The following is a 19,415-nucleotide window of genomic DNA, read 5'->3' on the forward strand; positions in this document are numbered from 1 at the left end:
TCCCTGGGTACCTACTGTGTCGATGCATATGCCATGCATTGCCTCTTTGCCAAGGGCAGGTCATACTGTGCACGCCTCCTTTCGCCTAGTGGGTCCAGCTCAGGTAGTTCCTCCTCCGAGTCACACTGTGCCTGTACAGGCTTTGGCATTGGTGGGGGGCTGTGTGGCCCTTCCCCATGCTGTTCCTGCTACAACTGTTTCCACAGGATCATATTGCGTAGCAACGCACATACCATAACAATTTGGGTGCATGTAGCTGGTGAATACTGCAAGGCTCCACCGGATGTCCAGACACCGGAACTGTGACCTGAGCATCCCAAACACACGCTCAATTATATGTCTTGCCTGTGCATGTGCCTCATTATGGTGTAGTTGTTCAGGTGTGTGTGCATTGCTGATGGGTGTCATCAGCCATGACTCCAGTGGTTACCCAGCATCCCCCGCTAGGTGACTGTAGGGGATGTCCATATTGGCAAAGGTATGTTACACCTGCGTCAGATGCCATATATCGGAATCGTCATAGCTTCCAGGGCAGCCAGCACACACATTCAGTGTAATGCCCTGGCCATCGCATACGACCTAGCTGTTGATGGAGGGTATGCCCCTGCGGTTAATGTAGGCCCTACCCTGCTCACTGGGTGGTGCTTTGATACATACGTGCGTGCAGGCTATAGCACCCAGTACCCCAGGGTAGACTGCCATTTGGTGGAAGAGACGCATATTGCTGGTCAACACCTCACGTGTGTTGAGGACATGTACATGCTCACTGGCATGTGGTGACATGGCATCTAGGAACTGGTGCAATACTCTGGATGTAGATGCCTGTGAGATCCCCATGATATCCCCAGTTGTGCTTTGGGAGGTACCTGTGGCTAGTATACCTAGGCCTACACATACCTTGGTATCCACTGGGATGGGTTTCCCTCTGCCTGTTCGATGTGTCAGGTGTGGCCTGCACAGCTCAACAAGCTGCTGTAGGATGTCTCTGTCCACCTCATAGCACTCCACTATCTCCAGCTCATGTAGCTCCTGGTAGGTTAATCTGGGTCTGTAAAGTCTTCTCTGTCTCCTCACTAAGGGTTGTTCAGCAGCATTCATATCCTCTCCACCCTCAGCCTCCTGCACATGTTGGTCTATGTTGCCTGCTACAGCCCTTCTCATTTGGTTGGATTGTGTCGAGAAATGACCCCGCATGTATACACTGGTGATGTAGAGTGGAGAAGAAACCTGTGTGTATGGTGCTTGGTCACTTTACCGTACTGTTCTGGGCCGGGCTGGGCATGTAATCTGCTGATTGTGCTAATTATCACCTGTTTGTGCAGCTTGTTCACCTTGACTACTCCACTACTGCTGTTGTCCCTCCCAATTTCACTAGGCAGGTATAGACACACCCCTAGCTTAGGCATGCTAAGGCAGGAGCAATCCCGAGGCACAGGGCTCCAATGTACGTACAGTATGCCTGACACCCCCCCCATGCTTTCACCTATATTCGAGTCCTGCACCCAGCTATCTATACACATACACTCTTGGGATCTGCATCACACCCTGGGAATAAACGGGATTCACTATTTTCAACCTCATTTGCATAGTATTGTCTTCTAATGCATAGTTATATGACCCATACTGATCCTCCAAAATAATAACCACTGCTTACTGTCACTCAGATCCACACACAACTGGTTAAAGGTGCCTTACTATCACCGTATTCGATGTCCCTTGTTCTTCCCAGCAACAAAATAACCAGTCTCTACATGACTAGAACCCGAGACCCTGCACACCACAGACAATGTGCTTTACCACTAAGCCATGGCAGATATACTTACATCCAAAGTGATCATGTACAGATCATCCAGCACAGACATTCAATAGTGTAGGACATGTATGCCATCATGTAGATTTATGTGTGCTAATGTCCACATATATATATATATATATATATATATATATATATATATAGATATATATATATATATATATATATATATATATATATATATATATATACACACACACACACACACACACACACACACACACACACACACACACACACACACACACACACACACACACACACACACACACATATACACACACATACATAGATATAGAATTTATATCACAACAGCGGACCACATGACATCAAAGCATTAGACAAGAATGAAAAGGAAACCACATGTGCCACCTGCATTATGTAGTGGTGTTACTATCAAGGCAAGTGTGCTTCATTGCGTCACATGGGTCAGACTGTATTAAGGGTAAAAGTAGGGCTGCGGACATTTACTCACCAGGCCTATTGGTGAATGTATGTGTATGTCTTGCCAACCCAGTCTCTTGGGAGATTATGACATTTGTGGGCACTATATAGGAAAACAACAAAACTCACAACACATTCTGGAGCTAGCCACTCACAGATACCAACACATAGGATATGACTGCCAAACACACACATCTGTCATGCCTTGGAATAGGCCACCTACCTGTCTATTCTATCACACTACAGTGTTACGTAGTTACAGAACATGCTACAAAGATTACAGATCACAGCACTCCCAGAGGCATACTTCTAGGTGGGTGACATCATCAGCAATGGAAAGGACGCCGATAGGGATTGTATGGAGAGTGAGCAGTCTAAAAGCATTACTTTATCCCCAGGCAGATGGGAACGCACACAATTGGCAAGGCTGGGATTAGAACATAGACCGAACTACCTTATCACACTACAGCATTACTCAGTTACAGAACGAGCTATCGAGATTACTAGATCACAGCACTCCCAGAGGCATACTTCTAGGTGGGTGACATCATCAGCAATGGAAAAGATGCCGATAGGGATTGTATGGAGAGTGAGCAGTCTAAAAGCATCACTCTGTCCCCACGCAGATGGAAACACACACACAATTGGCAGGGCTGGGATTAGAACATAGACCTAACTACCTTATCACACTACAGCATTACACAGTTACAGAACATGCTACCAAAATTACTGGATCACTGCACTCCCAGAGGCATACCTCTAGGTGGGTGACATCATCAGGAATGGAAAAGATGCCGATAGGGATTGTATGGAGAGTGAGCAGTCTAAAAGCATTACTCTGTCTCCAGGCAGATGGAAACACACACACACACACACACACAATTGGCAGGGTTGGGGTTAGAACATAGACCTAACTACCTTATCACACTACAGCATTATGCAGTTACAGAACTCGCTACTGAGATTATTGGATCACCGCACTCCCAGAGGCATACCTCTAGGTGGGTGACATCATCAGCAATGGAAAAGACACCAATAGGGATTGTATGGAGAGTGAGCAGTCTAAAAGCATTACTCTGTCCCCAGGCAGCTGGAAACACACACACTTGGCAGGGCTGGGATTAGAACATAGACCGAACTACCTTATCATACTACAGCATTACGCAGTTACAGAGCACGCTACCAAGATTACTGGATCACAGCACTCCCAGAGGCTTACTTCTAGGTGGGTCACATCAACAGCAATGGAAAAGACGCCGATAGGGATTGTATGGAGAGTGAGCAGTCTAAAAGCATTACTCTGTCCCCAGGCAGCTGGAAACACACACACACACACACACACACACACACACACACACACACACACACACACACACACACACTTGGCAGGGCTGGGATTAGAACATAGACCTAACTACCTTATCACACTACAGCATTACGCAGTTACAAAACACACTACCGAGATTACTCGATCACAGCACTCCCAGAGGTATACTTCTAGATGGGTGACATTATCAACAATGGAACAGACGCCGATAGGGATTGTATGGAGTGTGAGCAGTCTAAAAGTATATTACTGTCCCAAGGCAGACGGAGACAAACCCACACCAGTGGTGTGAGCAGGACAACTGCCTATCTACGGACCACTATTACAACGCTACATAGATACAAGACGCGCCACAGACACTACACCTTTTAAGACAGTCAATATGACCTTCTAGGAATGTGGACATCGACATGGATGCTGGCAGTTACAGTGTACATACCTGTGAACCAGTGTGTTCAATGCAGGAATCCATCCGAAGTGGGGTATGGCCATCTGTTGCCTGGATGACCGCTATCACTACACAGGATTACAATGGTCATGCCCATACACATAGAGGCACATAACCGACACAAGGTGTCACTGGGCATGCTCACACACTTAGTAGCAGATGTCCGTTTGGAATGCACTATGTGTCCATCTACACAATGGGGTACTGGGCATGCTCACACACTTAGTAGCGAAGGGCTGTCTTGTATGCACTCTGATTCTAAACACGGAAGGGCACAGTGTGTCGATAGTCATCATTGTTAGCATGAACGCTGCACTACATATATCTGACACTGGTCTTCTACACAATGTCTGCTGTTGTCCATCACCTTAGCTGTACCAATCTAAATCTGGCACACTAATACCACCTGTGGTGATGTCCTGCCAGGAGTGGCTACTTCACCCATATAGTACCATTCATAGACGAATGTCCTGAGACCAGGTAAACACCCTGACACCTAGAGGACAACTGCATTGTATGTGTATGCTAAACAGTGCTAGATGTGTAGCGTTCGTAATCACAGCTGCCAATCTAGATCCAACAATGGGGAATACTAACATCTGTGCAGTGAGGAACACCTGGCATAAGGCTCAGTTGTGCACAATAGCACTACCACCATATACCTCAGATACAGACATGTGGGTCTTAACACCGTTATGGACCGCCCCAGGTGGTAGTGTCCCCACGTACATGAAGGCCACTCACATGTACTGACCAGTACACTCTCAAAAGCCATCACATATGTGTCAGGTGCATATCACAGTGTCAAAAGCTGCATTCTAGGATGTAGCCCTCAGACATCACCATGTCCTTGGACCAGCAACACACATCCATACATTAGTACAACACACCAGTGGACTGTACCTAGCTCTACAGCAACTGTGCAGACTAGCCATGTACTGACAGGGTTCCATCATGTGTTATGCAATGCAATGATACCACTGTTCATAACCAGGTCAGCTGTACACATAACAGGGGCTCTGGGTCATATACAGCTGTAACAGATAACTGTTGCTGTACACCAGTAAACACACTCATGTTTGGATATGACATACATGTACCTGCTGTGGATATGTACATGCCCCACACACACAACACATATGTACATAGCATAGCTTTTGCTGTCCTTCGTGCAGACAAGTGGCTACAGCAATTACATGCATGCACATGGAAGGTAGGTCCATGGCTGTTGAATGCTAACAGTACATAAGGTGTGATAGCAATGTTGACTGAGTTAACATTCCCTCTGTACTGGTTACCCATGACAACTATCATATCATACAACAGTCCATGTGTCATGTATGTCATCACACATGTCCACCAACTGCAATGCATACAAACATGGCTAAATGACAGGAATGTAGGACCTACACACATGTACATGTAGTAGTGTACATTCAGCTACCATGCATGTGCAGTAGCTGATGTTTACAGTTCATCTGTGTCTTACTACAACATGCAGTTGCAATGCAGCCCCATCACTGACACCTGTATATGGTGAAATACTGACAGTACGGTAAGATGTACATCAGGTATGGATGGATGTGTGTACATAAAGTGGTGGGACAACTTTGCAGATGGATGTTTGCTGAAGACAGCTCACGGGTGTGTCACAAGCCATCCTATCATAACATGTGCAAACACTAAGCTATGTTTCTGTTAATTGAAGGTGAAGACATACAACCTACACAGCGGTCAGAGTGTCACTGCCTTTAAATCACTTGACACCTGTAACACTTAAGTCCTTCCATGTGCATATAGCAGCACAATTGCTGAAGGTAGCGTCAGGACACATTGTAATGTGGGCAGTACTGCTGCATGTCTGTCATACGTATCATAAGATAGCAGGTATTTGATTCACAATACTGCCATGTGTGTTTGCTTGTGTGTCCATATATGCCATGTATGGTGGGGAATACATCCCAATTGTTACACACCCCTGTACACTGTTGTAGAGATCTGTACATACTGCAGTGTAGAAAGCAAGACATAGGCAGGGGTGGTGTGTGTATCACACACATGTTGGCTATCTGTATGTGCATGACATAGGTAAATTCAATTGTGGACTCCACAGTGTGTGTGTGTGTGTATGTATGTATGGCTGTCTGGTCCATGGAGTGAGGATGTATGCTATCATAGTGAACAAATAGGACCCCTAACCCCTCCAGGTGATGCAATCTACTACCCTGTTAATGCCGTTGGTCTTAGGCATTACTGACTACCTGTACATGTTCATTCTCTGTGTCACATCATGTGGGTGCACAGTACTGCAATGGTGATTACCACATAGGCAGGGGTCCTCACCTCAACACTATCAAGTGTGTGTGTGTGTTACAGTGTCATTGACCCCATGAGTGTGGGCATGTTACTGTGTCTGAATACATGTGTGTGAATACGTGTGTGTGTGTGTGTGTGTGTGTGTGTGTGTGTGTGTGTGTGTGTGTGTGTGTGTGTGTGTGGTGTGTGTGTGTGTGTGTGTGTGTGTGTGTGTGTGTGTGTGTGTGTGTGTGTGTGTGTGTGTGTGTGTGTGTGTAGTTGTGTGTTCTCATCCTGTAATGTGAATGCTTATTACTGGTACACAGTGAGGCCTCATGCTATCAACTGGCCTCTACCCTTGACATCAGCTAGACCGCTGTGTAAACCCCCCGCACCATGTAACTGTACCTGTGATGTCACTCGGTATGGATGTCACATCTCTAGCCACTGTAGCTTAGTACACAGCTCACATGCTCCTGGATCAGTAGATGTGTAGACATCTTTGGAATGTCAGCCTTTCTAACAGTGAGGTTGAGGCTATGTATAGCATGCTGGTATTGCCATACATGCCTGTGAGTAGTCCACATTTACACATGGGAAACTGCAAACACTGGTACTTAATGGCATATGCAATTAGACCTTAAGGAGGGAAGCAGGGCATCATTACCAACATGCTGTTACTGTTGTTACCAAGACACACACTGTGAACATAAAACAATGCATTCTAAACCTGTACTACATGGCATGTCTGCTGCATGTCAACAGTACACAACAATTGTAATATACACTTATCTCCCTATTCTGTTCACCCTGTGCAGCAGACCATATGAGCATGTCCCTGCACCGATGGTGTGGATGATGTAGCACAGGATTCATCATATGCACAGGGTGATAATGTTTGCCAGGGGCCTAGGCTGCAACAGCGGATGACATCATGTGTGTGGGTTAGGTCCTGTGATCTAATTGGCCATGTGTGATTGTTATGCATGTGAGTGTTGCGGTGCCCTACAGATGTTTCTGGTGTGTGTGTGTGTGTGTATGTGTGCACACAGTTCTGCCATGTGTCCGGCCTACACAGGGGTATTATTGACAGCTCCAGATTGTACAGACCAGGATTTACAGCTCATGGTGTCCGGCCACGGCCACGTGACCTGTGCCTGCCAGGGGTTGTACGGGCACTACCAGGCAGAGGTACAAATTGGGTATTGTCCGATGACACATGTCCACTGGAACCATGTCCCCATTGGGACCATCCAGGGCCACATCCATGTGGCCTGCTGTGTCCTGGTGTGGACAGCGCAGCACCAGCTGCACTGCTGCTGCTACCGGCACTATGAGAGTGGGCATGTGAGGTAGCTCGTTCACATAGACTTGCACCAGGTGGTGTAGCTGGCCTACGTTCATGTGCCGTACGCATCACTCCTACCAGATGTTCCAGCACAGACAGCACACGCTCGCAGATTGTCATGCCACGGTCAAGGATTCCAACCATGTCACCCAATTGTCTGTCCAAAACTTCAGCAATCTGCTGTTGAGCATTTGCCAATGCCTGGATGTTGTCATTTAAAGAATGGATAGCAGCCCTCTGAAGCCTCTGTCCTTCTCTGTTCTGCCATTCAGCATGTGCCTGTGCTGCCATTACAGTCTGAAACATGTGTCTGGTGACACCAGCTGCTGCACTCTGTCCTGCAGGTGCATGTCAGCCAGAGGTCCTCCTACAAGCAGCACTGGCCACATGCCTGTGTGGCACATCTGCAGTCATTTGACTGACACCATGGTGTGAATACACACTTTCCGTAGCCACCATACATTCCTGTTCCAAGCTAACACACGCTAACTGTCCTTCCTCTATGGCCACTGGTGATGGGGTATGTGTTGACATGAGAACTGCATGCGGGGAAGAGGGGGATATAGGTGGAATGGCAACCAATGGCACAGATTCAGCCCCTGACAACCCTGCCTGTACCTCAATCATATGTTCATCATCACTGCTAGAGTCTGTGGAGACACTAACATCAGATGGACTGCAGGAGGGTAATGCACCTACATCACCTGTGAAGGCAAACAAAGAATCTACATTACAATAGAGACACACACACAGATGCAAACACAGACGCACACACACACACACACAGACACACACACCCACACACACACACACACACACACACACACACACACACACACACACACACACACCATGCATGTGATTTGACAGAAGGCATGCAACATGCATGTGATACAGCAGACGGCATGCAGCTCAGACATTAATAGTGGTAGTTATCATACATCCCTGGGTTGCACACAACAACAAGCATGTGTCATAGCAGAAGCCATGCATTTCACACAATCATGGTAGTAAGCATGCATCCCAGTGTCACACCATGTGGACCAGCACAGGTTAACAGTACACATGGCTGATGTGAGGCATATGACCTTGACATTAACATGTAGTATGACATGTAATCTGCTGATGTGTGCATTGAAATGCATACATGTTTGACACAATGGTGTCCTGACACATGTACAGCGGTGTAATGGTGTCACATTGCAGTGATGTCTGTACGCCCTACAGATAGAATGCACTTTTAGCAGATGTGTATGACCATTGAAGGGTATTATGAGGCATCTATATTGCTATACAGTGTGAAGTACAGACACAGTGCCATTGCATGGAATCATGAGGCATCTCTATTGCTATACAGAGTAAATTACACACACAGTGCATAGCCATGACTGTGTGAATACACAATACATAAATACTGTGGATTGTGACCCACATCGCTGAGGTGTATACACACTAAACCATGATGTGTCATGTGTGACAGGTCACCAAAGGACATAAGGATGACACCCCTGCACAACTGCTAATGTTTCTTAGCTGCCTGGCAACCGTGTCCACACATGGCAGACTTGTCAATACACCAGGTCCCACATGACATTTATGTACCACACACATGAGATGCATGGCTGACAGTGATGTCCAACAGCAGCAAAGGAAATGTACTGTATCTGTGGCCTGATGTGGTGTCTGTGTATGTATGTGGATGTTGTACAGGTGACTACTGTCATGCTGTGACACAGTCATGATTTTCAACACATCTTATGTGGTCGAATTAAGTGACACCTCCACAAGCTGTGCACAGGCTTGTAGGATGTCCAATGTTCCACATCTGCTATATAACCATTCAACAAAGGCTATAGTTGGACCATGTGTAGCCAATGTACAACAGGGTGTACACACATACACATCACATCTACTGTGTGTTGCTACATGTCTCTGGGCATCCTCCATGGCCATGTGTGAATATGTGTTGGCCAAATGTTTGTGATGGCCATCTATCTCACAAGTCTGTGTTGTCCCATATGACATACACCCATAGATGTCAGATACTCCACTGTCCACAGGGTTATGCAGACAAAGGGTTGTATGTTTGGTATGTCGGGTATGTTTTATGGGATAGTGAGACAATGTTGCAGCCGGACCACTACATGTCATGGACATGTCAGATGGCACATCACAATGTGTGCACTCATTGCAGGGACATATTCCATAATGGTGAATCCTGTGGGCTGCCCATACTCAAGCTCACTGTGTAGTACTGTTTGCGTACCCCACATGTGTTGTTCTGATGTATAGTACATATTCCTACATTAAACAACGCCTTCAACATTGTATGCACAGCTGTCCACACATCTATCAATGACAGTTTCTGTGGTTTATGTCGTGTTTCATTTAGTTTGTATGTATTGCACATGGGTAGCCAGTGTGATTGATTAAAGATGTGACCTGTATATTGTGACTGGACCATACATTATGTGTACATGTGTTAACTGGCCACATGGCGAATAGATATGTGCATTAACATGCCTGATACTGATAACTGTCTCACCTGCAATGGCCTGCTGTCTCTGCGGCACACCAGAGGTACCTATATAGGGGTGACACAGCCGTATGATCATTATCCATGACTGTATGACAGCTACAGGGTGCAATGTGCATTTTAACACATTCGCCAGTACAATATGATATACTATGTAGTATGCACATGTGTGCATACACAGGGTAGCATACTATAGTATGCGGCATGTGTGTAAACATGCCTTGCATATGATGTTACATTACATATTGTACAGTGACACATGCAACTAAATGGGATATAATAGTTATATGTGCAGTAGTGACTTACCAGGCAACTCCAGGCTCGGTGGTTGGGAGACACACACCTCCATGATGGCAGCTAAAGTTTGTGGATGCTGTTCTGATGGCATCTCTAGGTTGGCCAGTAGCTCCTCAGTACGTGTGAGTGGGGGCTGGGTTGGTGGCCCACCACTTGTTGTACCTTGTTCCCTGGTGATTGCATTCGCACACTGTTTCGCATGTCTGATCAGGTCCGTGCAGTGTCTGCGCACCTGCTGGTAGGTGCGGTTATGGCCACCCACATCATTAACCCTCCTGCGAAGTTCCTGCCACAGGTCATCACGCTGCTGGCTATGCTGTGGCACATGGATGAACAATACCTCATAGTTATCTTGGAGGTAAGGTATGAGGGCCTCATCCTCCAAGCGGCTATAAGCTGGCAGTCTTGATCAAGGCATATCTGGAAGACATAATGATGGAGACAGGGCACAGTATCTCAGAGATGCACAGAGATACAGCTGCACATACATGTGTATTACATTTAGTACATATGAACAGTTGTCTTTGCAAATCTTCATGACACTGACACCACTGACATGTTTATGTCACACACATGTAACACCCAATGAGGATTGGATATTATCACCATATATGTGTGTCACCTCATTACATTGCTCATACTCCATGTGAATGCTGTCTTGATGTGGGCATGTCTGTTTGCCTGTACTGGTGTTCTTACCTATCAGCACATGCCTGGATGTGTCCACATTAATGCTGTTGACCTTGATGCTGTGTATATGTCACATATCAACACATACACTGCCTTAACGGACATGACCTGTGACAATCCAGACATGCGCACGGAAACCTTTACATGCATGTGTTTTGCCATATACATCTACACAGCACTGTACAGCAGTTCAACATCCTGCCACATATCACCTGTGTTGCACATGTGATACACATGGGACAATGGCTAGCCGGATGGTATTTGCAGGGATGATTATCAACTATAGCACATACGGCCAAGGTCATATAGTAGTGTGTATGCACTGGGCTATGTATGAGCATAGGATGTAAGGTTTTCTAGCTGTATCTGACAGCCATGTTCCCGCCGCCAGGTGAATCAGTGCCACATAACTGATCCAGACAGTTAATGATACATCTACCATGCGGTCATCACACTATGTCTGACAGAGATGAAATGTGCAGCTTTGCTGGACAGGGTTGCATAGTATGGCAGGAGTATGTAACATGTATGGCACAGGGATCTGTCCAGCATGTGGCGATCCTTGTACTAGGAAGGTGGCTGTCCATGACATATGTATTTCAGATCAGGATATGTATGTGTAGCATGTCCAACATCACTGTGTTCGACATGTCTTTATGCAGGGTAGGCAGTATGCTGCATAGTGGAGATGAGGATTGTGAAGTCTGTTGTCGCCCATCCAAGCATGGGCAATACCCCTTAAAGGTGATATGTGATCCAATATTGGTCACTTGAGTGATGAGTATGGCTGTACAATGATCTCCATGCTCATGGATGGCATCCTGTCATGACTAGGGTTACCTCTATTGACTACCTAATAGGCCTGGTGACGTCACTAGCTCAGGGAGGTAAACTGCACAGCACCATTCTTACACACAGTGTCCATTATGTTGACCGCTGCCTAGGTGGTAGTTCATGGGTACAGGGTTATTAACTTAGTGGTGACAATGCAATATGCAGCTGTCAGATTGTGCACATATGTCATGCACCTCACCCACAAAGCTCATTTTGTATGTTGTCCACAACACTGAGTCAGCTATTGCTCCAAGGTCATGGCCATTCACATACTTACATGCACAGATGCCTCCCATTTGTCTGTGTGGTATGGGCTACAATGAGGGGGGAGTACAAAACATTAACCCTTTTTTACTGTAGCTACCACTGGTGTGATATGCACATGTCACTCAGACACCTTTTGTAGTGTTGGTTCTGTCAACAGGCCACTGGCAGAACACTCCTGTGACATACAAAGGTACATCTAGTATACTGAGTGTAGGTGGGACACAGTATGGGTGATGATGTCCTATGACCTGTCACAGGTATGATATGCAGTGTGAAATCATCTGTACTGTCATCTACATCTGTACTGCTAACAACATATACGTTGATTAAGGTTCATGGACTTTCAGACCAGACTCAGCAGGGTAATAGTGCAGTGTCTCCCATTATGAGTGGTGTCTCCACTTTGTGGGTTATGATGACGGTTGGTGTGCACCATTCAGTGTTTTCACAGACTGACATGAACCTATGTTTTACATGATGTGTATGTGTAGAGCAAACTGTTTTGCCATATGTGTATGATACAACCAGGGATGTGGACAGGTCAAATGCAGCCTGAGTGCACCATGTACCATCATAGATATGGTTACAGGGGCTCTGTAGTGTTCATGGATATGTGATTGTGTACCTGTTGAGGAGGACAGTGAGTTTATGTTATGTTGCTTATTCATGTTCAGCACTTGTTCAGAACATGTAAGCACTTCATGAGCTACTAATTACTATAGCACTCAGTCCTACTCATTTCCTACAGGTAAACACTATTTGTATTTACATTTCCAGCTTGCTTAGAGTAAAACAGCTGTTGTACACACTTACTCCACATATCTAGTGAGAAATAGTTGAATATTCAGGCATGTCCAAGTGTCAATTCCCAGTGTTATTGCCTGTCTATATGATGAATATGGGCATCATGAGGCAATATAGCAATTGTCTTGTGTACACAGTCAATGCTCATCTCCTAAGATACGACACTATAACCTGTGGGAGATGCACATATGTAGCCGTGCTGGAGGTAATGCTCTCTCCAACCCAGACTGAACCTGACAATCATGTGGGGACGTTAAACGTTTGCACCACACCACACTCATCACATAGTCTCACTAGATCTCCAGCACCACAGGTCACACATAGTAAGACTACAACATTTGCGGAACCTCTCAATACTACTCTGTATAGGCAACAGAGGACTATGAAGCAGAAAAGCAGGCAGGCCCCATCACCAAACACAACACCAATTACTTATAGCCCACAGACTCATGTGTGCCCATCAACTACAGCCAATAGGGTGATATAACATACCCAACACACTAGTCATAGGTGACTCTATAGGCAGTCACACTGATGTCCCACTCAGCAGGCTACACAAGGTGATAGTCACTTTCAGTTGGCTGTCGGGTAACAGGATCTGCAACATAACCTATGCACTCAGGTCACTCCTCAACAGGTACAATATGACTGTCATTCTCCATGTTAGTGTGAATACCCTGAGATGTAACTTCCTGTACAGAGACATGCAATAGCTCTCCGATCTTGTAGCCCAGGCAGGTATCGCCCTAGCCCTGAGAAGCATTCTGCATTCATCCAAACTGATAACGCAGTACAACAACTGAATTATTCACTTCAATAGTTGGCTATGCTTCTGGTGTCATTCCATGGGTACCCAGTATCTGTCTGCTTTGAATGACATGGTCGACAGAACATGATGCTTTGGCACAGATGACCTGCACCTGTTGGCCCTGGGATTATTGATAACATCTATGGCTCTTGCTGCTCCTATAGTGCCTGTTTTAGACACGGTTCAAATAACATATTCACCACCATAACAGGAACAGGCAAGCAAAACCTGAGGGTAATGTTACTCAATGCTTGACATCTTCATCTCAAATGCACTCACCCGAGGCACTCCTTGTAATGGACCACTTTGATATTGCTGCAGTGACTGGGACCTGCTTCTAGGCTCCTGAGAGCACCCCTGCACTAACAGGCTATTACTCAGACCACACCTTTCAGTCATGTAACCAGGACTGGAACACCCACGGCGGAGGTGTGTCCATATTTCACAAGGATGTACACACCTCCAGGCTGGTTGCTTAGCACAATGCATCAGAGGTAATCCAAGTGCAACTAACCATGGCCATAACTGCTATACAAATTGTAGCTTGCTATAGACGCCACACCATACCCCATGGTTAACGGCCCTCACTTCTTGGTGTACTGGAATGTAGGGTTCAAACAGGAACTACTGATGTGAGAATGACATTACCCCACACTTAACTGGGATACCTACTCATGTACTGACACATTAGGCCAATGCTTTCTGGGATTCATAACCTCCAATCAGCTGGATCAACCTATCCACACCACCACCAGGGCCAACAATATCCTAGACCTGCACATTATCAACATGTGTGACTGGTGTTCCACACCTGGGGTTATCCCCTCATTGGTCAGATCCGAATGTATGCTAATCACCCTTATTATTCACATCCCGGCACCAGACCCTTCACAGAAAACACAGTACAATATTTCTACAAAGCCAACTTCAGGCTTCTTATGACAGCAGTAGTAAACATCATGACACCCGTGCAGATGGACAATATAGTTACAAACGCTGAATCATACACAACTGCACTTCATTAGCACTTACACGACTGCATGGATCATGCTATCCCAAACAGAGCCATGACGGTACCCACCAGATAATGGACGCCACTCTGGGGGTCCACTGCCATGGACATAATGTACAATAGAAGGAGGAGACTTTTGCAAAGTACAGTACAATCCCATGGGTGGTTAGTTCCCTGGTCAGCCTCAGTAGAAATCTAAGATCTATTATCACATCCTCCAAAGCTAGCTATGTAAACATTACTGCGACTCATTCCAAGGACTACCACAAAGTGTTCTGGAGGTATGTCACTACTCTCGATGGCAATACCCACATCTGCTCTGACATACAGTGGTTAGGCCCGAACATTACAGAACAGAACCGACTGACATTGGCAACATCCTGGCAGATAGGTTCAGTGCTAACTTTACACCCCTCTCACACCCTAAAGGGCCCAAACCTATACAGGAACAATGCAGAGTCCCTGCGTTCACAACTACGCAGTTCCAAGCTGCACTCTCTAAAGCCTGGAACACAGAATCCATGTGACCGTACAACATCCCAGGCTGTGATTTACACAAACCTCAGAATGAAATGGCTCCCAACTTGGGCACCACATTCACTAATAGCCTTGTATCAGGCATTGTGGCCCTGAATGGTGCACAGCAATAGTTATCACACTCCACAAAGGTGGCGCCACAATGGACCAGAGGAACTATTGCCCTATACGCCTGACTAGACTGTTCTGCAAGGCTATGGAACACATTATCATGGAGCTCATTCACAGAGACATTGGTGGCCTCCAAACCTTTGATACCACCCAGTTTGTATTTGTTGGGCCAGACCATGACTCCTAAACCTGGTGGAGTCCTTTGAGACAATTAGCAAGGTAGTAGATGAGGGTAAGGAGGTCCATACAGCCTACCTTGTCCTCTCAATGGCTTTCAACACCATTCCCCATTCTGGTATTGTCAGCATACACATCCACCTGCACATCAACCCCTACGTCACGAGATGTTATGCAAAGTGGCTCATGGACAGGACCTACACAGTGAGGGTAGCATACTCTAGTTCCTACTGTAAATCAGTTACAATTGGCATACCCCAGTCCTCAGTCATTGGGCCCCTCATGTTCGGTATATGCTTCTCTGAGGTACAGGCTAGCACAGAAGGACTTACCCTGAATAGGTTTGCAGACGACTGCAAACTAGGGGCCATGACTGATTCACCAGCTGATACAGACACCCTCCATAAGGGTGTCACTGTGACAGATATCTGGTGTCGATAACATGGCCTCAAGCTGCATGCCACAAGGTGCATAGACATCCCCTTTGGATTACACCAATCACCCACTGACTATTACATAGGTGGTAGTCCCCTACATACATAAGACATTATAAGGGATCTTAGAGCACAAGTAGATAGCACCCACTCCTTTGATAACCATATTGTCAAGGTAGTGTGGATATCCTTCTACGTGGCCACCCTAATCTGTAATGGGTTTGTAACCGTAACAAAGGCAGCCATTGTACCTCTCTACTCCTGACTTATGAAACACGTTAAAGGATACAACACCCCATTTGGGGTGTACCTTATGATACAACAGCAATGGCTTTAAATACCACAATATTAACACACCAAGAGGATTACTGACCTCCGAAGGATGATGTATGCAGCCCAACTACAGAAACCCCAACTGTACTCATTTGCATACTGCATACTCAGAGGTTATCTCTGCTGAACATACAAGGCCCATGTCCAAAACAATATTGATGGATATGCTCCACATAAGCAACTTAAGCAAAAGCCACTGAGAGCAACATGCTCTGGGATATGTACCCAAATGCAACGATGACTAGGACGTGCTGGAGGGATACATTCCTGAACTGGACACTCACCATGCTTTGGAACATGATTCCTATGTACATCAGGCAGGGACCCTCACTAGCACTCTTCAAGAGATACCTCGATGGGTGGATGGGAGACAGACATGTAAACCAGGGATCACTGCAGTGGCACTACTGTACACAGGTGCAGGAAACAAATGGCTCTGCTGTTCACAGGCACAGGACACTAACCTAGGGAGGTGCCACAAGAGAAAACACTGTAGTTGGGCTTACGAATGGACTTGGCCAGACAGCATAGTACCTAACTATGAACCTATGAAGCTATTACATGTCCTTTGTGCATGGATAATTGTGTAGCTCTTCCATTTCAATTAGCTATCATGCTATTACACTGTCTGGTGACTACAAGCCATATGTATCCTGTTATTGTGTATTGTACATGCCAATAGACATACCTGATGTTTGCATAATATAACAGTAATGCTATGTAAACGTTTTGACATATCTACCTACAATACTGTACATTTCACATTTTTGTAACAATATCCCATAATGCAAAGCATAAATGCACAGCAGGACCACCTTAGACATGTTATTTTCAGTTATACACCCATACATATGCCTACTGTTACAGTATATCAACATATACTATCCCCTATTTTGGCACGTACATGTTGGACAAACCCTGCCACTGACAGTGGCTGGAGTGGAATTGTTGTGTTTAAAGCCCTTATGTAGCATCCCTTGTGGTGTATGAGGTTTTTACCTTGTGGCCCACAGCAGTACACACAATTTCTACAAGCATTACTATGCTCAACAATACATCACTACATAATACCTTTTCCCACTATATGCATTGCGTACACTTTCATTAATACAGAACAGGCACTACATTACATACATTAAAATACTGAGTGTTCTACATACCTTCTTAGTAGTCCGAGTTTACGAAAATATCAGTCTTACTCCTTTTCTGTTTTAATGGTTTTCTCGTATGTGCATATGGTTTGAATGTATGGCAAGCCATCCTTTTATACATAGATACCAGTAACATGTGGTATCCTGCCATCAATTGGTGTTCCGGAGTAGATGATTACATGCACATCAGCTGTGCAGCTACTTCATTAGCCAGTTATATGGCAACAGTGGGGTATAATTGAATACTCCACTTGGGCGTTGTCCTTTTGCCCTACCTTCGAGGAAGGTGGCAAGGATGTATTGTTTGTGATGAATTGCAACTGCTATATGGAGAGACACAGAGATATTTTAACTTCATGTTCCCCGTGGATTGTGTGTGACAGCTAGAGGATGTAGTTCTACATGTGAGTGTAGCTGTTATCTCAACCGTCTGATACAAGACTATTGCAAACAAAACCTGTAACACCGACGTCTGTTCCATTGTACAACAGCAACAATTTCACATAGCGCCATTACAGTGTGTCTCTCACAAGGCATGTTAAGGCTTCTGCAGACGTCATTGAGTGAGTGGATGTTTGTGATGTTGTTACAGTCTGTATTGCAATTGTTTTGGGTGTGGGGGAGATGTAGGTGGGTGTACATAGCAGATAAAGGTTTGTGGGGACTGCATTTATACATATTCCATATGTGTGTGAGGGCTCCTTCCCTAATTGAAGACCTATCATTTAGTAGACTAATACTATGGTTATTGCAGGCTTATTCATTAAGCCATTGTTAATTGGTTCCTATATAGCATGCAGGTGATGTTGATCCTTCAATCCATCCGGAAATACATCGATATGTAATGAAATCTTGCTACATGAAAGCTGTCTCGTGTATTTCTGTCACAGATATTTGCACACATTGGAGCTGTGTTGGTGACTGAACCTCTTTGGTTTGGGTTGCCACCTTTTCAAATGGCCATAGTGGGACATTTACAGGACGCACATCGGATTTTAGAGGCCGACACATACCCACGGTCAGTAGAAAGTATAGAACTTTACATATATGCCTATATAAAAGCTTATATTCTTGTAGCAGTTTACTTGCTTATCCTGTTTCTTGTTACATGTAGGTATGTTAGATACAGATGACTATTTTATGCAACCATTATATTCACTATGGAACATGCAGAATGTCTCGAGATTGTAGGACATTGGTATTTTTACTCAATTTGGTCAGGACACTACCGCACATAGAGTGTCTGCCCCTCGCAAGGTGGGACAGGTGTTAACCCCATGTTTAGCTCATGTACATAGCACATATTTGTAATAGTGTATTATAGCAATAACCCATGCCTGGGTGTGGGTAATGGTGAATTTACCCGTGGTTGGTGTGGTTTGTTCACGAGGATGAAGCCCAAGTGGCCAAACAAAGACAACCGTGGGTAAATCCAGCATTACCCAGACCCAGGCGTGGGTTGTTGCTATAATATAGTCTCCATATCCTTTGTTCATAACATTCGGTCATGGCAGAATTTGTGATTGCTATGGTCCATGTTATGCACATATTTGAAGACTTCAACTGCTGTATACGGCATACCCATGGATTCAGGAATGCACACATGTCCAACAACCACATTACCGTCCACAGACTCCCAAACCACGCAATACCAAGCACTCGAACTCGCAACAGTCAAATTCCCAGCACTAACACAAACACAGAACACACACACGCACACACAGACATACTACTACACATCACATCCAA

This window comes from Protopterus annectens, chromosome 3.part0 (genome assembly GCF_019279795.1).
Source record: "Protopterus annectens isolate FY-2018-M chromosome 3.part0, PAN1.0, whole genome shotgun sequence".
Lineage (NCBI taxonomy): Eukaryota > Metazoa > Chordata > Ceratodontiformes > Protopteridae > Protopterus > Protopterus annectens.